General features: G+C 43.1%; 1 long non-coding RNA gene across 1 annotated transcript; it reads right to left on the bottom strand.

Moving 5' to 3' along the window:
* Nucleotides 1-9788: 9788 nt before the first annotated feature.
* Nucleotides 9789-12115, bottom strand: LOC115344728. The gene is made up of 3 exons (XR_003924626.2): nt 11988-12115; nt 11178-11343; nt 9789-9903 (listed from the first exon to the last, which is right to left on the bottom strand). It is a non-coding gene; the product is annotated as an uncharacterized LOC115344728 (long non-coding RNA).
* Nucleotides 12116-23742: the final 11627 nt, after the last annotated feature.

Below are 23742 nucleotides of genomic sequence, written 5' to 3' on the forward strand. Positions count from 1 at the left end.
TCTGAAAAGTCCTGCCTGGCTAGTAGGGACAGCTGAGCATCACTCAGATTAGTGGTCCAATTCCCACCACGCTCTTTGCAGAGAGGCCTGAGCTGCTTGTGAATCAGCTGCTGAACCACCCCACTGGGCATGGTGGCTGTTTAAAGGCCAAGGGTTTACTGTAAAATGCTGCACAGTGGGTCTGCCATAGCTGTGCCACCTCCTGTACCCCTAGCAGAGGGCTGCATGTGGCTCTCCCTGTATTTATAAAATTCCTGTGTTCTCCACAGGCCCTTCAGAAGCCAACATGGTTTCACTACGGGCAAACTGTACCTGACAAACTTGGTGGCTTTTTACGATGGGGTTACAGCGTTGGTGGATAAGGGAAGAGCAATACACATCACCTACCTGGACTTGTGCAAAGCATTTGACACCGTCCCACATGACATCCTTGCCTCTAAATTGGAGAGACATGGATTTTACAGATGGACCACTCAGTAGATAAGGAGTTGGCTGGATGGTCACACTCAAAGAGTTGCAGTCAATGGCTTGATGTCCAAGTGGAGAGCAGTGACGAGTGGCGTTCCTCAGGGGTTGGTACTGGGACTGGCGCTGTTTAACACCTTTGTCAGCATGATGGACAGCGGGATTGAGTGCACCCTCAGCAAGTTTGCCGATGACACCAAGCTGTGTGGTGCGGTCGACATGCTGGAGGGAAGGGATGCCGTCCAGAGGGACCTTGACAGGCTTGAGAGGTGGGCCTGTGTGAACCTCATGAAGTTCAACAAGACCAGGTGCAAGGTCCTGCACATGGGTCGGGGCAATCTCAAACACAAATACAGGCTGGGCGATGAATGGATTGAGAGCACCCCTGAGGAAAAGGACTTGGGGGTGTTGGTTGACAAGAAGCTCAACATGACCCAGCAATGCGCGTTTGCAACCCAGAAAGCCAACCGTATCTTGGGCTGCATCAAAAGAAGAGTGACCAGCAGGTCGAGGGAGGTGATTCTGCCCCTCTACTCTGCTCTCATGAGACCCCACCTGGAGTACTGCGTTCAGCTCTGGGGCCCCTAACATAAGAAGGACATGGACCTGTTGGAGTGAGTCCAGAGGAGGGCCACAAAGGTGATCAGAGGACTGGAGCACCTCGCCTATGAAGACAGGCTGAGAGAGTTGGGGTTGTTCAGCCTGGAGAAGAGAAGGCTCCAGCGAGACCTTATAGCAGCCTTCCAGTAATTAAAGGGGGCCTACAGGAAAGCTGGAGAATGACTTTTTACAAGGGCATGTAGTGATAGGACAAGGGTAGTGGCTTTAAACTGAAAGAGGGTAGGTTTAGATATAGATGTAAGGAAGAAGTTCTTCACTGTGGGGTGGTGAGGCACTGGAACAGGTTGCCCAAAGAAGTTGTGAATGCCCCATCCCTGGAAGTGTTCAAGGCCAGGTTGGATGGGGCTTTGAGCAACCTGGTCTAGTGGAAGGTGTCCCTGCCCATGGCAGGGGGCTTGGAACTAGCTGATCTTTAAGGTCCCTTCCAACCCAAACCATTCTATGGCCATATGGAGCGTACATCTCTTCTGAAGGGCACTCAGGTGAGAGGCTTCAGGGCAAATATGAAAACATCAAGGGGGGGCTGGTAGAAGAAAAGCAAACTGCTGATGCAGAGGAATCTTAAGTGATGTGGGGATTTCAACAGAAAGCAATTCAGCCTGCCCTTGATACATGCACACTTCAAGGGACAGAAAGTATTGGCAATCGTATGTCAGCCGTGACTCTAATCCAGGCTCATGCTGACATCTCTGTGATGGCAGCAGACCTGCCCTGATCAGGCTGCCCAACATCCCTCCAACCATCCCTCTCTCTGTGCCTGCCCCAACCTCTGAAGCCCAAACTCCAGCCCCATCCAGATGTGTTTTAACACAGTGCTGCTGCAATCTGCTGAAATGCTGAATTACAGCTGCATAAAGCCTGCAGTCTGCTGAGCCAGGCCCCACAAACTCACATTTTTCTCTTTTAATACATGAAAGAAAATGGCTAAGGCAATGCCTTCACTAAATGGACTAGACATATTAATGCGTTTGGTATATAGTGAACAAAAAGTGGCTAAAATTGAAGGTCTGTCAGGTTTTTTTCATTACAAACTGTATATTGAGAGCTTTATTTCTCAGCTGCAAATAGCTGTAGGCTGGAACTTGGCAACATGATCTCTGACAAAAAGTGCATTTTTATTTTCTGAACTTTTTTTTGGTGCCTATTTTTGTATTATGCATACATAAAGAAACAGTGGTCTGCTGCCGGAGATGCTTTTGCCATCCTTATGTAACGGAGAAGAGCCAACAGCCTGTATTTAAAGGTGAACTGTCTTAGTAGTGCAGGCTTGTGGCTGACTCCTTGATGATTTTAACATAGCTTTAGGAATGTGAAAATAGAGCTATGGGCTAAACCTATACTGTCAAAGGAAAAGAGCAATGAATTCCTCTTCAATGTGATACATACAGGCGGTGGCTAGATACAACATATTTTTTTCTCTGATTTTACAGCGCTGTCTTTGTTAAACTGACAAGCTGTTCTGTGGAAATAAACACACCCAGCACAGCCGTCTGTCTGTCCAGGGCACTGAGCTTCCCAGGAGGATTCTCAGCTGCACTGGTACCTGCAAAAATCTGACATGTGAAATCACACGTGGGAGATAAGTGTGTGTGTGCGCGTGGGGGAGGAAGGTTTATGGCAGAAAGCACTACGGCAAATCACGTTACTGACTTTGTTGTTACTCTTACCCTAGACTATTTCTGTCCTCTAGTGGGAAATCTCTCCCTCAGAACTGGATTTCAGCCTGAGTGTGAATAGCTCATCACTTTCCTGTACCGTATATAAATTTATTTTCTCCCCCTTTATACTGGCAGAGGGGATTCTTTGATGCTTTTTCTCCTATGGAGTCTGTTTTCCAGTTGCTATGGCCATGAACAGCCAGAGAAGCAGGGTTCCCAGGAACTGGAGAAAAACGCAGTCAATGATAGCTTAGCACAGTATTTCAAAGGCATATATCAATTGTTCTGACTAATAGATTACACAGGCTCTGACATAAAGTTCAGGTCTTGGACTTCGAGCCTGGCTGTAAATAGTTGGAATTTGGTAAAAGGACAGTTTTTCCTCCAGGATTACCTCAGTTGGTCCAGGCTGGTGAGAAATCTGCAGTCAATTTAAGAAGTTCGTCATGGTCAAAACTAAAAAACATAACAAAACATCATAGAAGATAGAGATTTTAGCAGAACTTTGCTTTTTCCTGACAATTTCTTTGATGTTCTTCCAGGAGGTGTGGTAGACCATTCTGCTCAAAGGTACATTTGCCAGGAACTTAAATCACCTTCACAAGCCCTGTCCGAGATCTGGAGGCTGTTCCCTGGCAGCAGATTCAGGGCTGGGGTGGATTTTCTCAGGGAAGTTCATTTTGATGTTCAACGCCTGAATTGAACCTGGGGACTCTTGTGAGAGCTGTGACCAAAAGCTGCCAAAAGAAGTGACAAATTAGAGGGACCCAGGAGTTGCCTTGTTAGCCCTCAAGGAGTGTTACAGCACAGCCTTGGGGGGCATGGGAATTGGCAGTTGGGAATGGACACAAGGATATTTTACATCCAATTCTTCATTTCTGAAGGTAGCCAACTTCAGAGGATGATGAAAGGCATTTTCCTAAGGCAGAGCAAACACATCCCTGTAACACTTTTAACTTAATTCCCAACTGTAAAAGCTTGGGGCAATCCAACAGCCCTTGCTATTTTGTATTTTTCCCTTCAATATGATAAAGCTGTACTGAAGACAAATGGAACTTTTGAGTCTGGAAAATGTTGATTTACTTCAGTTGAACCAATGCACAAGCTCACATCAAATTCCTTGGTTAGAAAAAAATGCACTCAACAACCAAATAGGAGAGACCCTACATTCTTGCAATGAAACACTCTGACTTGCTGTTCTGAAACCATTTCACCTTGAAGTTCACCTAGCTTTCATTTCCAAAGCTAAAAAGACTTTCACAATCTCCTTCCCGTATTCCATAAGCTTTGAGTTTAAACCAAAGCCAGCAAACTAAAAACAACCATTTGTCCACTGTTGCGTTCGATGTGCTACTCCTCTGTGAGCTTCTCCATTTCTCTGTGTCTTATTACACTTTTGGTCTTAATGCTGTCCTGCAGCGATGAGTTCCACAGTTGAATTGCACACGTGTTAAGAAAGGATTCTCCTCCCTCACTGCCAGCTAAGAGCCTGCCTTGAACTTCAAAGCTGGTTTCCTCAGTGTATTTAAATAAACTGCAAGCTTGCAAGGGAATACACGCACTCATTTAACTTAAGGTGCATAATAAAGATGTAACAGCTCAAACTTACTTAGTTCTGTGGGTCTGTGCTTTAGATAGCTGGCAAAACTTCTGATTACTCTTTGTTCACATAAATTGAAATTTAAACCTCAGCTCAAAGAGAGAACAAAAACCCAGAGCCTCAATAAGAAGCAGGGAGCATATTGACCTGACCCACAAAAACCCCTTCTTGGCACACTGCACTGTACTCAAAAAGTGAAATATTTTCCAGTGAACAGCAGCTCATAGGTAATTATTTTATAATGTTACCTGCTCTACTTGGGTGCATTTTCTGCTCCTTTCCTTCTGCTGTGTAAATGCCTCTGATACACCATGGTCTGGTTACTGCTTAGGGAGCAGTGGGAATCTTGCATAGCTATTTGTGCAAAGCTGAATTTGGATGTCAGCAATTTGTTATTGTTACCTCCTGCTGCATGATAGGGACATTTCCTGCAGAGTGACAGCTGGGTAATCTCTCACAGCATGTACCCGAGATTAAAAAACCTGATTAAAAAAACCCTGAAAATCTCCTGTCTCTAAAGACTGCCAGGCAAGCAAGCATAAGGAGACAACAATCAGCTTGGACTCTAGAGATAAACTAAATAATTACCTGATGGTTATTAGTAGCTTATTAACACAAATCTAGTTTTATCAATGCAGGTAGAATTTTGTATGAAAGTGTTTGATAAGCAGCAACAAAGGTTTCACTCCCTGCAACGGTAGCCTGCAACACCCTTGAGAGAGCATGGCAGTAAAAATCACAGAAACTCAGGGCACATGAATGGGTAAAAGATAACTGTGGAAAGCATGTGAAAAGAAGGGCTTTGGTCCTATACATGCACAGACATTTGCTTCCAGAAGCCCAAAGCTGAGCATCCACTCTAGGAAGCCAGAGCTAACAAAATATTCTCAAGACCTTCTTTTGCATTAAAGGAAATACATATCTACGCACACGTATACATGTGTGTACATATATTTTTTTTTTCCCCTCTAAGTTACAAGAATGATTTCCCATTTTCAGTTATTTAAGGAGAAATTATCGCAGTGACTTGGAACAGAAGGGCTGCCTGCTTTTTAATCAGCACATCTTCTGGGTTTCCCACGAAAGCAGCAGCAGCCAGAGCTGACCCTCAGCGCAGACTGACCCAGGCCAGCCCCTTCCTCACTTCCCCACATCACCATGGCTTTCGGGCAGAAGAATGCAAAGCAGTTTCATTTCTTTTTTTTTTTTTTTTAGTGTGAATAGGCAAAATATTTAAGCTTTGAAATAACTAATTACGCTCCCTTTGAGCTATCCCAAGGACAGTTTCAAACAAAATTACAGAGGATTGCTGATAACTCCATATATTTTTTAGGTAACAAGGAGGAAAGCAGCGAGGCTTTGACGAGGGTGCCTGTGGCAGGCTGAGCAGGAGCCTGCCAGAAAGTGTCACGTCCCTGCCACCTTGTGACAAGGTGCTACAACTGCAAAACCCCAAAGCCTGCAAGCCCTGGAGCTTTTGGAGACAGCTGGCTCTCCGCCAGGATGCCCAGAGGGAAACGCAAGGGCAGGTGTCTACCCCCAAGGGTTCACGCAGAGCCCAAGGCAGGGATGGAGTCACTGCCACGCTGTTTGGGGACTAGACCCTTTCTGCAGGTGACAGTGGCTTGCCCTCTCCCCGGGATAGGGAGACCTCCAATGTCCATCGCAAGCCCTGTTTTGCCAACATCCAGGTGCTGTGTTAGATGCTGGCAGGGGTCGAGGCTTTTTAGAAGATCTCTGGACTGCCTGGACAAGAGGCAAAATCCTCCCACCACAGGGAACGGGACCTCAGAAGTTCCCACACTGAGGCAGCGAGAGCGGTGGTCCTTAGCGGAGAGCCCAGATATCAGTTTTCAGTGGTTGGCTCTGCTTTTCCTCCTAGACAGAGCTCTGCAGAGAGCTTCAAACTTGGCTGTTTAAGAGAGGGGAAAAATAGGTTAGCCAAGTTTTTTATCCAGACTTATCTGATGTTTTTGCCTGCTTTGCCTCTTCCTGACTTCCTTGTCCTAAGAAAACAGCTGCCTTTGGCCTTCTAAGGGGAACTTTTATGTAATGCTTAAAAAAACAACAAAAAAGTGAGTGTCTTATTTTTAAAGCCTCAGCCAAGGAGACACGTTATCGCAGCTTCTCCATCCCCACTGCATGCAGAGCTGTGGCACTGAGCCAGCACTGCTCCTCCTCCATTTCGTTCCCAAATCTGCTGGGAGAACTGAAGGTTACTTTGGTTTTCCATTGTTCTGGTTTTCCTGCAAAAGATCTTTTTAGTGCCATTAGCCCTTGATGGAAAGGGCCTTCCTGCCTCACACGCTATGTGACAGGTTACACAAGCTGCAGCAGCCTTTGCTCCAGCTGGGGAGGGGTTTCTTCTTCCACTGGTGCCTGGTTGTCCCAGAGGAAACCCAGCTCTGCTGTGGTGGTGGCTGCACACGTGCTGGGAAGAAGCCATCACAGCCATGCAGAGCTTGCATATAGTTTTTCAAGGGTATTTAGGCACCTAATTTGGCTCCCATTGAACTTGGTAGAGCTAGGCACACAAACAGATTTGTGGCACTGATGCTGTAAAGGATGAGGGGTCATCTGTGGGGGAGAGCTGCATTATCTTTAATATTTGCTTTGCAGAGATGTAAACACCCGAAGGAAGAATTTTTCATTGCAAGAGTTTTCCAATGGTAATTACATGCTACAAAATTCCAGTGCAGGGAAACAGAGTCATCAGAGGCATTCTGGTTCAGCAAGCAGACAAAAATTATGATGACCATAGCCAACTGTTGTCCCAATTTAGGTAAAGCAGATGCCCACTACCTTGGCCAGGTCACTGGCGGCTCCACAGGACATCAACAAGGCCACTGGGAATATAGCCAAAGAAAGGGACTGGAAAATCTTAGCAACGAATGATAAAATGCAATTGAAAGAATTTACTCTGCTCAAAACCATGATGCTCAGCTTTCCACAGATTTTGTAACAGGTTGGTTTCACCATCAATGAGAAGACAAAATGTGTGGTTATATAGTCCTAACAGTAATCAGCTGAGTAAAGGAACAAAGAGGAAAGCCAAGAGGTTCGCCATCATTGCTAGTGTAAGAACAAGGGGTAGCAAGTCAGGGTATCAGAGTTCAGAACAACGAAAGGAGACAGTTACTTATGAAATGGCTTGGAGGCCTATGGAATTCATTGCTGGAGTATGGTTTGGACACACAGAGCTTAATTAGGCTCAAGGGGAGGTTCAAAAACCATGTGGAGAAGAAATCCTTTAAGGGTCACTAAATACATAAAAACACATCCCCATCAGGAAGTTCTTGAATTAAAAGTAATTATACAAAGAGGGAGCAGTGTCACATATGCTTGCCCTTTTCTTTCTATCTTTCAGGCACAATTTTAGATACCTTTTAAAGCTTTAAAAATAGTCTTTTAAAATAATGTTAAGTAGTATTAAAAGTAGTATTTGTACACTACTGCAGAAATAAGAATTACCAACAATGGGGCCATACCAGTCTTTATGGAGCAGAGCCACAGAAACCTGTAACAGAAATGTGATGGGCTAAGTCACCGCGCAGTGAGTGCAAACTTCCATACGAGTTGGCAATTCAGCTCTTCTACATCAGAAATCTAACTAGGACAAGCCAATCTTGGGCATCACAAATGGCAAGTTAAAACAACACACATTGAGGATGTGCCTAAAGAATATCACCAGTACAACTTCCCCATCAAGTAATAGTACAGATGCAGCCATAAAAAGCACTACAAAAATCAGCAGACAAGTTGTCCAAATCTTACATAGTGATAATCAAAAGCTTAAACAGAATAGGACACAACTAAAACAACTAGAAGACGGTGCCAAATAGCCTATATATTTGAGACGGAGGAAGGACAAGGGGGAAGAGGTGGTGACCGGTCCCTGCACTTTTCAGTGGGGCAGGTTCCATGAATTGCATTCCTACAGGCCAGTGCATGTTTCTTACCTGACCTGTGTTCAATACATACTAGGAGTCACCAGATTCTGGGTGGATTTTTTGGATACATCGTCCAGACAGTTCTGGATACAAAGTCCAAAATAAAAGCACATTAGATAGTTTATTTGGCTGTATTGCTTACATCACTTGAATCGCGGTCCCCTTGAACAACTGCATTGTGTCAGGTAGTCAGTGGGTTTTGGATCAAATCTTAGTAGCAAATGCTAACTTACAACAGTTTACTGACCCATTGCAAATTGTTTTACACCTGCACACCTCAATCACCAAGACTTTCAGTGCAAGAATCTACAGGAAATGAGAACCCGAAGAAACATGTCTGCAGCTCTTTCATCTAGCTGGGCCAGCACTGCCAGGCTGGAAAGTAGGATTTTGTTGGGGTGGGAGCATTGCAATTTTGGAGGAACAAAACTATGATTACTTACCCTTTTCCATCCTCATCTTTTAGAGGATAGATTTCTTTTGTAGAGAAAGAAGTTCTTACATCTGGGTAAAAAGATTGTATCTTTTCAGAGGTCATCTTGAGGCAGCCTAAATAACTAGTCAGTGGTAGAAGTAGAGATAGGCAGATTCAGTGGAAATAGTGCTCTTGTCCATCACAACAGGAATTAAAGGATATCAGGCAATGAAAATAGCATGCTTAAAGTGCAGACCTAATGAATATACCTTATGAAAATTTTTATTTAGCTATGTCATCTCTCTCTGAGCAGCTGGCTTGATCAAAGAGCTAAATCTTTGTAAGTAGAAGTGATATTCGCTTGCTCATGTAGACCCTCGCTTATGGATTTATTGCTTATGCACAAGAACAGTTAGATATGCTGTAACAGGATCAAGATGCCAGGCACAGTTTTTATGTATATATATTTTTAATATATATTTCATCCTACATATTACAAAAATCTGGTTGGATAAATCAGTGCAGACAACAGCGCTGAGGAAAGAACCATTCCTCCTAAAGTCTATCCAGCGTTAATTTCCTTTTGTAGATTTGTACCACCTGACACCTTTGCAGTAATGGCCTGATGTATCAAAGCAGGCACACAATTAGCTCTAAGGACATTTTTAGACTGTCCATTCATATTCAGCAAACATGGCAGCACCAAGGTTTAAATGGTGAGTTCTTAACAGTGGTACAATGACCTCCTGAGGGACTTCCCACTCATAGAAGCTGGCAGGCCACTCTCCACTTAAACAGTTAAGCACCTCCATGCTAGGAATACTTTTGAAAGTCTCCTTTAACCTTTAACCAGAACAGACCTGCTTGGAGAGATGATGTTTGAAAGCCTGTCAGAATCCATTTGAGCACACTGTTATCCCAGCACAAAGTAGGAGCTTGAAAACAGCAGACAGGCTGACACTTCTAAGCCTTCCCTATGCATCTTAGCTATGTCAAGATAGGCATCTGAGGAGAAATACGTATGCCCTGAAGATTTAGTTTGAGAGCTTTTGGATGGATAATTGATTAAAATAGTCCTTGCATGGAGGGTAAAAGCAGGTCACAGGCACTTCTTCTGAACTGAGCAGCAAGTATCCATTCATTAGCTTTCTTGGTAGGATCAAATAACGAAAGTGTTGGTGCAGTATTTGATATCTACAGGAAAAGCAGCAGTAAACGAGAAAAAAGGAATGGGGATCAGAGGAATGGCATGACACAGGGAGGTTGCAGACTCTTTGCTATTTCATATGAGAAGTCCTACAGTCCACAGTAGATGCTTGAGGTCTGTGTATGTTAGTTTCAAATCAGTGGATCAGCATAATTGAAGACACTTAATTCTACCAGTGAAGGTTAATAGAGATTCTTTAAATACACTTGTAAAGGTACAAGTTGTCTCTGTCCCCATGCTGAGCCAACTAGAGGCCCATGAACGTAGCCAATAGTGTCTCTGGTCTGGGCTAACTTGCCTTGCCTTTAAACCTTCTCCACCTGGTAAAGTGGCAGTGACAATTCCCTATGCTACCTGAAAAAGTCCATAGCACTTCTGGTCAGGGTTTAAGCCTTAAATATCCCTTGTTCTGGAATTCAAAGGCACATTACAGGACAGTTTATACGTAGTATAAGTGGAGCTTAGAGACAGAACAGTCATGGGTCCTGTTATTCTCAGCTTTGGTGTGGGTGGATTCACACCCCATTGACTTCTGCTTTGAGTATGAGACTTTAAAACCCTGTCAACAGCAGAGACGTTTTCTAAAACCTTCCTGCCTTTGTTAGCACCAGCTCAGATTCATGCAAGCCTGCAAGCTGGAGGTGATCAGCCACCAGCAACGGATTTAACACCATGGCAACCTCATAGATTAGATTGGGGCCTAATGACATGGTGTTAAGAATGCCTGTGGCAGCCAGCAACCTGTCTGTCTTAAGGCTGCTTGCAAGCAAGAAGAGATATCGCCTGTCCCACAATATTATGTGCTCTTACATTTTACAGAATGATTAGCCACGGAATCTTTAAGAAAAGGAAAGGCTTTCTGAAGACTCCTACTGTAAAAGCAATCCAAGGGAGAAGAATGTTATATCCAATGCCTCTGAAAGTCCCATAAAAGCGGAGTGCAGAACTATTTCCCTGGGCATGATAGTTTAAGAAAGGAATAAGTGAAAACATAGTGTAGAAAAAGAAATAAATTCTAGATTTAATGTGCTGGGATGGACAGGATCCTTAGGCCTCTTCCTTGTGTAAGAGTTTGTGTAGTCTCTGTGTGAACATGTGCAGAACAAGCATTGCACAGCTCAGGTAACAGGCCTGCGGGCATAGTACAGCAATGAGGGGAACGGAAGAGTTGCAAGAGAAAGGAAGGATAATTTCCTTTGGAAAGATAATCTTTTTGTTCTGCAGTAGCAGGCATTTCAGGGAGGAATGGTTTTGCTCTTACCTTGATCTTGGTTGAAGGTGTTTTAACTGTGCAAAGTGCAGTAAGAGTACGTGAGAAATCCAACTGACCCCAGAGCTGTGCAGTTCCTGCCCAGACACCATGCGTTCAGCGTACATGTGTACGTACGTCTGGTGCATATGTAGTTCTTTGGCAGCTCATACAGGACCTGCAGGGAAAAAGCCTATCTTAAAAAGCACAAGACACAAGTATTTCCGTAACAAGAACATACGCTCCTCCTCACCACTCATCCTTGACTACGTGAGGATTTCTCCAGCAGATGGCAACAGCAGACCAGTTTGTAGTGCAAGGCCAGCGTTTGCAGCTCTGTGCTGCACTGTACCCAGCACACCTTCCTCAGATCGGCTTCTTCCACTCCCTGTAACATGCCCGCTTAGTACCCCAGGGCACAGTTAGTAACAAGAGCAGAAGTCAGCGCTGCGGATAACTGCGGTACGAACTCTGGAGCTCTCAGTTTCTGACCTAGTTGTGTTTACGGGCCTTAAAATGTACCCTCTGCATTTTAAACAGCCTAAAAACATGGCTCTCCCTGGATAAGCACAATTTATCTCCTATATGTCCTTTGGAAAATAATAGTGCAAAGGGCAGTTAGGTTGGGAACACAGATGAACATCAATCGCAAGAAATACAAAGTGTCCGACCGGTGTTTTGTCAAAAGGTGTCTCTTCCCTGCCATGCATAGAAGCTGGACACATGGCCCAAAGTTTTAGCCACATTCTTGACATTGCTTCTGAGCCATCTTAAGCAGCTGCTCTTAGGAAGTGCTTGTTATTGCCTCGGAAAGGTGATTACCCTGCTTGAAATTGTAGACTCAGCTCTTGGCCTCTGAAGGAAAGAGTTTTGCCGTGGACCCCAGGTGCTGCAGATATCCATGGAAAGATCAGGGAGACTCCGCAGCCAAGCTCCACCTCACTCTGCCCAGGCCCTGGGGGGAGAAGACATGGGAGTTATATTTAGTAATCATCACCCCTGCACCATTGTTTTTCCATCAAAATTATGAGAGCACTATTGTTTTTAATAAATCACAATGCTTTGTCATTTGCGAAGTAGAATATGAATGAACCTTGAAGACACAAAACACAAGATAAGTTTACAGCTGAAGGCTCCAGTCTCTTTCTCCAAAACTCAATCAACATGTAGCTTTTCCCTTAAGCTGAAGTACAGGCCAGATTCAGGCCGTTCAGATGTAACACAAAGCCTGGGGAGCACTGGAGAGGATGTGAATGTCAACTGACTTGGAAATATAAAAGTGGAAAGAATTAATTCATAATGAATCCCCTGCAGAAATTATACAAGGGATGCACAGGGGAGAAATGCCTGAAAGCCGAAGCCGTGCTTCAGTGGGAACTAAGCTAGCGATTTTGCAGTGTCGCTGCACGCAATTTAGTTTTTACCAAAATCAGTGAGCAAAGGCTGTCCCGGGGCGGGCGTCACATCAGAGCCTTACCAGGCTGTAAGAAATTTCAAGCCCCTGCAGGTTATTGTCCCCAAACCCTATCTCAGTTCTCAGGAAAAGGGTGATATTGGTTGTCATTATTACTGTGTTTGCTAAATGGAAGAGCTGCTTCAGTGCTCCGTCCTCTTCACTTGATTGATGCTCTCAGTTGTGTTGCAAGTGAATGCCACAATTCAGCTGTGTTTCGCTTCCCTGTGTATTTTCTGTGCAGGGGACTGCAATGCTATTTTAACTCTTTTCTGTTGTCACATACCTCAAGAATACATCTGTAGGAAAAAACAGTATGTTGAAGAGCAAACTGCCTTCTAACTGCCTTAAGATCTTTTATCACTCATGGTAACTCATGACACACTTGCTGCGTGTGTGGTCTTTATATTAACGCTGTTTACAAATGATGTGAATAAATCCAAATCTAATGAAGAAAGTTTCCTTTTGCTCACATTTCAATACAGGGGCAGGATGATCACCTCGGAAAGAACTTTCCTCTACCATTGGTAGATGTAAAAGAAAAAATCCAACATACAAACACTTGCCACACCACAGCACACAAAACTACTGCTTTTAATTAGTTAAGCTGAGGACTTCTCAGTCGTTCTTTTGCTCTTCTAATGAGGAGGACTGCGAGGTGTCTTTGAACTAGCTACAGACTTGAAAGATTTAGTAAACAAGGATTCTTTATACCATTTCTGGTAAGAGCTTGTCCTGACAGATGCCTTCTTCCTCCTGAGGTTTAGACCAGTTTGATCTTTTTTTTTTTTTTCCTTTAACCTCTGAAGCATTTCATAACATGATGGGCAAAGGCCCAGCAGTAATTAGACTGATTGAGCGTTGGAAGTGTAGACAGAAGAAGTGGTTGGAAATCATTGCTGTTCTCAAAGCTGACACTGCTGGGTCCTTAGGTCTCAATCATTACAGCCCACATTTTTGACAGGCTCTGCCCAGCAGTCCTGGTGCATACAGACCTTGGATACCGCTGGAGCTTGGAGACTGCTTGCTGAGATACCTACGCAAGCTGAGGTCTCTGCCACAACCCCCGGGACAAATCAGCTCCTCCCTACTGCTGCTCCAGGGTTGTGCCTACAGAAGTAGGGAGGGAAGGAGAGGAGTACAGGTTAGTACGATGGCAGTGTACAAACTGCCACGTGTCACTCACGTCTACTGAAGAGGAAATCTTATTTTTCAAAAGTTTCCATTGTGACATACAAAACACTGAATGCTTCCAAATCCGGAAGTGATAGCCTGGCACGGTGCCCTGGGTCATGTCTTACATAAGAGTTATTTGTCTCCTGTACAGTGCTCTTTATCCTACTTTTACAGTTAATCACCAAAGCTACCTTAAATCATAACAGTGAGGCCTCTGTATGACTGTGCTTGCTCTTGCTTAGGTCCGGGACCCCTTCCTGTTCCTCAGGCTTCAGAAACTACCAAAACCCCTCGGGTTTTCCTGCTGGCTACCTACTTGCAGCCCTCTTCACCCCGACTGGGTTACCAGCCAGGTTTTCTAATGCACATGGCATGACAGCCAGGGACCTCCAAGAGGTGTGTTGTCTGTTTGAGAGACAATTATATGCCTGTGAAAAAAAGTTGAGTGATGTTGGAGCTCTGAAGGTGCAAAATAATTAGCCCTGAATGTTGGAAGGCCTTCTGATTATGTCGAGCACACACTCATTAGCCTCTGGACAATTTACCTGACTGTTAAGCTGGAGAGGACTATTTCTGTGTGTCAGGGTTGGTTCAGTCTCCATCCACGCTGTGTTCATCTGGTTCTGGGTTGATACCACTGCCCTGGTCCACAGAGGCTTGCGCACATCCACCTATCAGCACAGGCAGTCTTTGATGCCGTACCAGCCTGGAAGAGATCTGAGTGAGCCATTTTGACTGTGTCAGCACTGCCATTGAAGCCTGCATTTGAATCCCAGATTTTGACAGAGCAGTTTTACCCAAGTTTTCTGCTGAGAGCTACACAGTCCAGCTTCTCTGCTGTTTCCAAAAGAGGAAGGCTTCAGGTGTGTCCATCCCATAGAGACCCGAGAGAGGGACTCTGGGGGAGCCCTCTGCACTGACTTGAGGGGACCAAAGGGTCTGATCCTGAATTTAAGGGCTGCTCTTCCCAGGAGACCAGTCAGTGCCAGGATTCAAGCTGATTGTGCAGTGTAACACCCCCTCAGAGGGAAGAGGTTCCGAATCCTTTTAGTTACCTTGTTCCCTGAGGTTTATCGTTAAGAAACCTAGTTATGGTCATCCCTGCTCTGCTTAAAGCTTGATGGAGTAGGTTCAGATGGCCAGTTACTGTGAGCTTTTCACTGGTGCAGACTAGTAGTTTCCAGGAAACTTTACAAGACAAAACTTATATCCCCAAAGTAATTTTAAGTCATTCTGAATTTCAGAGAAGTTCAATTGCAAAAGCCAAAGGAAAACTAAAATGTACAGACTTATGCACAACCGCAAGGGACAGGAAAGGTGGACACTAATATTGAAATAGCTATAAGCTTCAACTGTTTCTCAGCAATGTTATATTTCTAACGGGAGAAGGAAATAAAGCCGCATACAGCCACTTAGTCCAAATTAAAGCAATACAGAGTAATTAAACTTCCATTTATCAACACAGATGGCCAGCACAAAAATATCAGTGTCTCTTCCTCAACATCTACCCGATAAAGACCTTTTGGCTGTAATATTGACATTTTTGTGACTATTACCTCATTGGAGACTCGCCTACACTAAAATAAAAAAAAATAGCTGCTTTAAAGCACTAATTTCTCTTTACTGCAGCCAGTGTTTTACTGCTATATATTGGAGCATACTGGGCAGCTTATTTTCATTCAGAAAAATCAAATAAGCTTTACCAGTACAAGGACCCTCTACCAGTAGCAGAACTGCATCTGCCATTATGCTAGCACTAGTGTAATTAAAGAGGTCAGAAATCAGGTACCACCACCAACGTAACTTTTTTTTTAGTGCTAGGTAAAGCAAAGTACATGCTTCTAAAAAGTTAAAGCTGCTGAGGTTAATGCATTGGGGGTTTGGGGTGGTTTTTATTTGTGCTGTGCTCTTGCACCCTGTGCCAGGTACTGCATTAACAGAGCAAACCATGATTTTTTGCCTGGAATTCATGAATATTCATTTATGGGCAGCTTTAAGCACCAAACTGAATTGGGACACAGTACATGGCAGTATAATTTGTTGGAATAAACCGGTCTACTGGAGAACAATATTTTGAAAGATTTTAAGTGTTTGGGGAAAGAGCTGGCAAAGTCTGCAATCCATTTCACTCTTCCCAGCGTGAGGTAAACCTATCATCAGACACTGGCTTCTAAAACAAAATCTGGCAGATTTGAAGTTTACCACATTATGTCTCCCAATCTGCTTTCTTAGTCTTTCTCTTCCTCAAACACTGAGGCTGCATTACATTTTCCCTACTATTCTGAGAAAACAGAACGCTTTGCCAATATGCTCCTTACTTTTGGTTATTTTAAATCTCTGCAGAAACTCACACTTTCTTCTGTAGCCAATGCCTATTGTTTATGGAAGCAGTTCCAGTTTACTTTCTATAAGAAAAAAAATAAAAATTAATCTACTGCCTCGAAAGCACTGCAAGTATTTGCATTGTTCTCCCACATTGTTTTGCTTACAAAAAGGAATTCTTTGGAACCATGGAGGCATTGAGTCTCCTTCGCACACACTTTTTCACCCCCCCGCTCTCAAATAGTGGCTTTCAAGCTGTGACCTTTCTTTCGAGGAGGCCAGCTTGTTATTTTGGGTTGGATTTCCCTGCCGATTGTTCTGCGTTTCCTCCCGCGCTGCTCTGCGGTGAGGCTGCTGCTGCTGCCGTTCCCGGCGGGGTGACCACCCCGCGCTCGTAACCCAACCGAGCACAAAGCCCTGGCACTCTCGGGTTGCTGCATGTAACCATGGGAAGAATCAGACCACTGGCAGCCTTTCCTATCTTCATGGGGATGGCCAAAAAAACCCTCAGTTGCTCATAATAGCCACAAATTATAAAAATCTGGCAAAAGCAGTCATTAGCCACTTTGTACACATAGTATATAACCATCATTCAGATGCTAAGAAATGCAAGAGCAGTTTTCTAGAACCGCCTTCAAAGAGCTTCGTCCGTGAGTGTCATAGTAAGACCCACATAAAAGCCTGATCTTGTGTGCCTAACAGCTGATACGCTTCTCTGCACATTACCCGATAGGAATAAATACTTGTCATCAGATGCATGCTCTCTTTCTCTTACCAAAGTTTTTTTCCTTAATATTAAAAACCTTTTGGAAGGACAGGCAGAATCCATCCCTTTTTGCATAGTACCTCTACAGGACATGAACTAGTTTGTGTCACTATAAAACAGTGGATCCACACACAAAAAGCAAAAGCATAAGACACATGTAGGCTTCAGTGCGAGCCTTGAGATTAGTCAAAGTGTCTAATATAATCTTTAAACAAATATCTTTGCTCCTGGTTTTTTAGAATAGCCAAGTCCGGCCACTCCATTTTTTTTTGGAGGAAAGCAAAGTTAGGTTGTAAAATACAGATTTACTGTGCTGAAGGAGCTCATCTTGAATTCTATACACTGCCACTGAGCCTGGCAACAAATTCTGTCAAAAAATAAACTGGTACATCTCAAATACGCTTAGCAGCAGAACATGTACATCTTGATTCCTTGAGGACTGCTGCAGGCCTAGGAATCTGGAGCTCAGAGGGAACAGGCTTTATTTTAGAAGCAACATGTTCTGGTGTATTCATAAGAAAATATTCTCAGAAATTCCAGTTCACCAGGAATTTGAAAGCTACTCATTTCAGTCTGAGTCAGTATGTAGCCCAACTGCGAAGAGACAAGGTTTCCTGGTTTCTTGTGAACTTGAAACCCTGCTTTTCAGCCAAAGCCTGTCAAGACCCTGCTCTCAACTTGCGTGTACAAGGCACAGAGATAATTAGTGGAGTCTTCTAAAGACTCATCTCATTTTGAAGTTGTTTATGTTTCAGAGTTCAAATTGGGACAAAGTGCATTCTTTCACCCAAAATATTTGTACAATTTTTCACTTTTGTTTCTTTCCCAATAATAGTTTCCATCTGCTACTGACTGCAAGAAAAATCCCAATGACCAAGTTTTAAAAAACATTTACCTATTTTTACATCCATTTTGTAATTTTGCAAGCTTCAGAAAACTGACAGAGGAGGTAAAGGAGAAACTAAGATGATTCTAATATAAGCTTTTAATTGCCTTGTACTTACTTCATGGGAAGGTGTGGTAGGATGCTGAGAACCTGTGCTAGTCAAACTCTGAACGCACTTCACTAACAGTATAGGTACAGCTTTAAGTAATTACAAAGTGGAAAAAAAAAAAAAAAAAGAGAAAATGAACCCCACTCCCCACCCCAAATCCTCCAACCTTGGCAAATATCTACTGTGTCAGAAACAGAGTGTGAGACAGAAGGAAGGTGACGAAAAGGAGAAAAAACAACATCTGAAATTTCAAAATGTTTTCTAAAAATTGAAACAAGATGAAAATTTAAATTTAAGGGAAATATTTTGCAGCACTAAATACTTTTTATACAAAAGTCTATATTTTGCAAGATAAATGTTTAAGACACAAATGTCGGCCATCTGTAACTGCAGCAGTGAGCTAGGCAGCAAGATGGAAAAGGTGTCGTGGCAAATTGCCTTTCCTCCATCTCTTGAGCGCCGCATTTAAATGAGCTGGCCTGTGTCCCAGAAGCAGCAATGCCATATTTGTGTTGTGAAAAAACGCAAGGTGCTTGGCCTGAGAAAAGTGGCTTCCCAGCAGCACAGCCATACCATTTCTTGTGTCCACATTAGCTGTTCCAGAACTACTTCAATAATGTACTTGTCATTGCATCCAGAGTGAAAAATTTCCTCATCTGTATATCTGCTCATACACAAATCACTTTTTGCTCCTTGCAAGTAATTTGAGCTGCAAATATAGGAATATGCTACCTAGAAGTAAAAAGGGAAATAGATATTTATAAGTAGCTCTCATGCAATTGTATGCATGCTATTTGTGTGTGCTTGTGTGTGTCTGAGTGCAGGCAAGTATAAATGCACACACATCTTGTATCTACAGAATGTTTGTGCATGGTCAGTGGCTCAGTTTCAGTACGCCTATATAGTCCAATGCTCATTATGTGAAAAATGTGTGGTTCTTACTTTGAAACTCTACGAAATCTCTGAAAACATAAAAGCACCTGCCTCACTTCAGAGGCTGAATGCGAGACATCTTCCCTGAACTTGTTTTGTCTAGAAGTGTGTATACTCAGAATGTATGTAACACTGTTCATGTGAGACACTATTATCCAGAAGTACTCCAAAGTTTATCCTGAACTATCTGAAAAGTATTAACTTCCTTCTTCAATCCCTGTTCTAACCAATTCTTAACATGTCTTCTCACCCTTTCATCGATCCCTCTCCCCAGCATACTTCTAGTCTTCTCACTAATGAGAGACAGATTGATTTCTATCATTTCACCTTCAGTTGCCTTATCGATGCAGCGACTGTCTAGAGGGAGGACAACTACCACTCAGTGGCAGTGGCAGAGAAGCTCAGTTAGAGGACAGATATGTACACCGGCGTATTTGATGCTCAGTTGCAGTCTGAGTGGCAAGGAAGTTGAAGCTATGCTGATTTCCACAAGTTGAATATCTTTTGCCTTAATTATGAGGATTTTTCGAGCACTAAAGCTAAACTATAAACTGGTCAGAGCTTCATGGCAACGGTAAGTTTCGTCTTTGATTTAAAACGAATGACTGTCTTTTCAAAATTGGAGATTATCTGCTAAATTATTACATACCTATACACATGACAAAAGATTAGCACCTTCCATACATACCTTCCCGTCAGTGTTATTCTTATATACCCAGTCACCTCTGCTGGTCCACTCTGAGACGTGAGCTGTGAGAAATGCAGCTGTTGAATTATAGGGAAAGTTAAGAAAGTGATTTGCAGGGCACATCTTTCCAGCAGTTCAAAGACTGTTCAAACAGTTTTAATACTGTTTCTTCTTTCTCTCTCTCTTTTTTTTTTTTTTTTTTTTTTAATTCAGTCTTTGGTATCTTTTTCTCTTTTCCCAGGAGTAGACATTAAAGGGAGTTCAACCAATCATCAGGCTGTCTCCTGTTTTCCATGTTAATCCAGCCTTACATGAAGAGATGATATATTTGACAGATTTTAGCTTGGCACTATCACTCTGCATTTCCCCCTTTTTTTTGACTCTGCACTTACTATTTGTGATGGGTAAATCTCAAAATATTAGAAGTTTGGCTTGGATGAGCAACTATGTTTGAAGTTTACTTTTCAATTTTAAGAGATCAGGGTCACTGCAAAAAGCATAGGAATTGTATGCCTTGAATTAATGGGATTTGAATGACCAAAGACTTTGGCATGCTTGGAAGAAGAACAGCTAATAACTGTATTTCCCAGGAGCAACCAACATCGTTACAGTACCCCAAAATTAAACAGGCTAAGGGGATTAATTGGTTTTCAATTGCATCAGGAGAAATGAGAGCCGAAGGCACCAGTGGATTGTTCTACTTTGGAGCAGGACTCAAGTGCTGTATCCCGTGTAAAGCTTAAAGGCTTTACCCTTTGGATGCTCTGGCCAGCCATGGGGTAGGGAATAGAGCTGAAGACTATGGATGCTATACAGACAGTGTCCTTACAGAAACAAAAATGTGTATACTCCCTGAACAGACCAGTAACTGGAAAGCTTGTATATTGTCCTCTGGGCTGCAGAGTGCACTCTTAGCTCATCCTCCCTATGAGACAATGTTATTCTTAGTGTGGAAACCTTAACCGTGATTCTTCACTGACATTTGGCACCACTTTAAAATCAACTTTCCATAGAGATAGATCAACTCCAGAATTGGCCTTGACTGTATTTTCTCACTGAGAAAGCAGACAGGAGATGAAAAAATCGAAGTTTAATCCTGTTGCATGCTTTACCAAAGCAAAATACAGTGCCTATCTGGAATGTAGCATCTCTCTTTTTATTTATCTACTATATGTCTGAGTATAACTGACAAGTATGTTCTTGCTCTGTTTCCAAATATAATAGCATCACAGAAAAGAGTTCTGATGAACAAAACAAGTATCTACTTCTCTTGTAATGTTTTACATTAGCTAAAAAAATGGCTACAGACAACAGAAAGGCCTGACTAAAACTAGGGTCGTTTTGATGAAATTTTGCTTTGTCACAAAAATTCTCATCAGGAGGCTCATGAGGGTCCCTATGTGTTATAAGCAGGAGACAAGCAGTTTACAAGTGTTTGGGCTTTATATGTGCACATGTGCAGAAGTCCAGGACATAAGCATTTTGGGGTAGGAGTTGGGTAGACATTACTGATACTGGCCACAGGTATCTAAAGTGGCAACCCAGATACTGCAGTTCTTTCATGCAGAGAAAATAATTTCTCTAGTGTGGGCAAAATGGGTGCTGAGCTCTTTGGAAGACCTGGCCTCTAAAGCGGTACAATAAAAAAAAATTGTTTCCTCAAATGAGTAGTATGAGGCTTGGGGAATGAATGTTTGTGGAGCACTCAGACCCTGGTATGAAAAGGTGCTGTAAAAGTTCAAAGTATTATTGTTATGGCATACTTACTCAGCAAGGCAGGGAAATATCAAAGGCTTTCTTCTCCCAGCTGGCTCAGTCTTATCTCAAGGAACTGTTGGTGGGTGGTGAATGCTCTCAGGGACTGGTGATGACAGAGGAGTGAAGGCACTCACCTCACTTGCAGAGCTGTGCTGGGCACCCTCCTGGATCCGCCAAGGCCTCAGTTCCTCCTCGGTGCTTTTCAGTGCGCACACACCCTGTTCCCAGAGAAAAGCCTGACATGAAAACAGAGAGCTCTGACACCTGGCTAATGGAGGCACTCAGGCAAGGGCTTTCACTTGTGACTGGTACATTGGGAAATAATTGATACAAATTGCCTCAGACACTCAAGGCTGCTGGTCCTCCTTCCCACAGGCTATTTTTAGGCCCAATTAGGCAGATAAAGTGACACTGGAATTAATTTTTTGTACACTCTAATGTTTGGGCTTGCTTTTTTTTTTTTTTTTTTAAATGCTTCTCTCTAGATATATGGTAAATGTCTGAATTACAAAAAGCAGATAAAGGGATTTCTTCCCCCCTCTCTAATAAGAGATGTTCAAGCACTGAAAGACTTGCTCACTGCAAAACCACTTAGGGCTGATTGCAGGGGAATTTGCTCTCACCACCTTAAACCCAAAGCAAATAACAGAATATGAAATAACACATATTCTTGGCATCAGACTGCATGAGAGCTCCCTCGGGTCTGCTCCAATGCAAAGGCTAGCAACCCACCCATCAGAAGAAGATAAAATACAATTAACTAATTCATTATATAAATATTTTGGGTGAGGAGATATGAATCTGCTTATCTCTATTATTGTTATCATTATTGTCAGCTGCTGTTTGCTAAGACTGAGTTTTTCAAAGCCTTCTTTCACATTAAGAAGTCCAAATCCCCATGCTAAATCCCACCCTAAATTTGATGTTGATTGCTTTTGCAAGCTACTGGGGAACAAAAGCAGGGAGAGGAATACAACTGGTGAGATGATATTAGTCACGGCTGTTATTACCAGAATTTATGGACAAGCCATTCCCATGCTATTTGAACATAATTCATACATTTGGACTAAAGGGAGATCCATAAATGCTCTCCAGTAAAGCCCCTACCTGCGTAATGCTTTCTAAGCTAAGTAGCTATTGTGACTGCAATGGAAAATGCAAAACCTGACTGCTGGCCTCCATGGTTATTGCACTGCCACAAACGCCTCCAAAATCTTAAAGCTCCCCAATCCTCTGGAACAGGCAAGTCATGAACTGCACCTTCTGCATCCAGGCTTGCAGGCTCCGAGGCCGGCGATCAGAAGGGTGCAATGTTGGCTGTGTCAAAGCCAACAGCAGTTCTGCCACTGACTTCAGTGGGGGCAGCATTTTGCCTTTGTAGTATAAGCCGATGAAAAGCTCTGCCTCATAATCACATTCCTGTGGCTTAACATGTAAGTGCATGTTGGCTGTGCGGTGGTGACTGCTCATGTGCATATTTCTCAGCCTGCAGGACATGCCAGCAATGCCACTTGCGTTCCTGCACAAGGGAAAGAGGTAAAGAAGTTGGTTTTTTGCATTTGCAATGCGCAGGGCTTGTAGGATCAGCTACCGCAGCGTCTGATGCACAGTAGCTTGATTGCAACTGAGCCCTCAGTAACCTGAATTTGATGCTGGATGGTAGACAGTAATGAAATGGCATGTGTTTATGAGATAGGAGACTGATGGTCCCAGGCTGGGCTGAAATGGGGTCCTGGGCTATGGGCAGGGTGGGGGGAGCCCTGGGGAGACTGAGCAGGAGACATTACAGCCTGTTAGTGCCCTCAGGGCAGTGACAAAAGCATCCTAATCCCAGGAAAACAAGTATGTCATTTTCTGATGTAAAGGCATCACTAGTTCATGGCATTTTGAGTGGAAGTAAGCCACGAGCTCCCCTTATTCTGGTATCTTATGTCACAGGCCCAACATTTCACTGTGTAACCTCATAGTAAGTACAATAATTCAAGCCTGACTACAGGGTACCTTCACATAAACCAAGCTTTAAAAAGTATCTGACACTTAGGAAAAAAAGTATCTCAAATAAGTCAGCAGGAATAAAATTTTTTTCTGCATTAGTACTACCTTTTGTGGTATCACACATACTACTTCTCCCTTAATTTCTTTTCTGAAGGCAACACGTACATAACCTTTGGGTTTGAGTTTCTTCTCCCTTCTGTCTCCTAAACATGTCTCAGCACTAGGATGGCTGGTGACAGAGGCATAATTAGGGCTTCCCAATAATGAACTACAAATCTGGGGTATAAAACCCTTAAGATATCACCAGATGCTCAATATTAACTGCACTGAGGTGCATTTATTTTAGGCAATCCATGCCATAACCTTACCACAAAATATTGGGTCATAACAACTACTTACATGAACAAAAGTGAATAGGTCCTGATCCATTGAAAAAGTCCTTTAAAGTCTAGTTTTTATACCTAAAGACTTCATAAGGTACTTGCCCTATT

Source organism: Aquila chrysaetos, chromosome 8 (assembly GCF_900496995.4).
Source record: "Aquila chrysaetos chrysaetos chromosome 8, bAquChr1.4, whole genome shotgun sequence".
Classification (NCBI taxonomy): Eukaryota; Metazoa; Chordata; class Aves; order Accipitriformes; family Accipitridae; genus Aquila; species Aquila chrysaetos.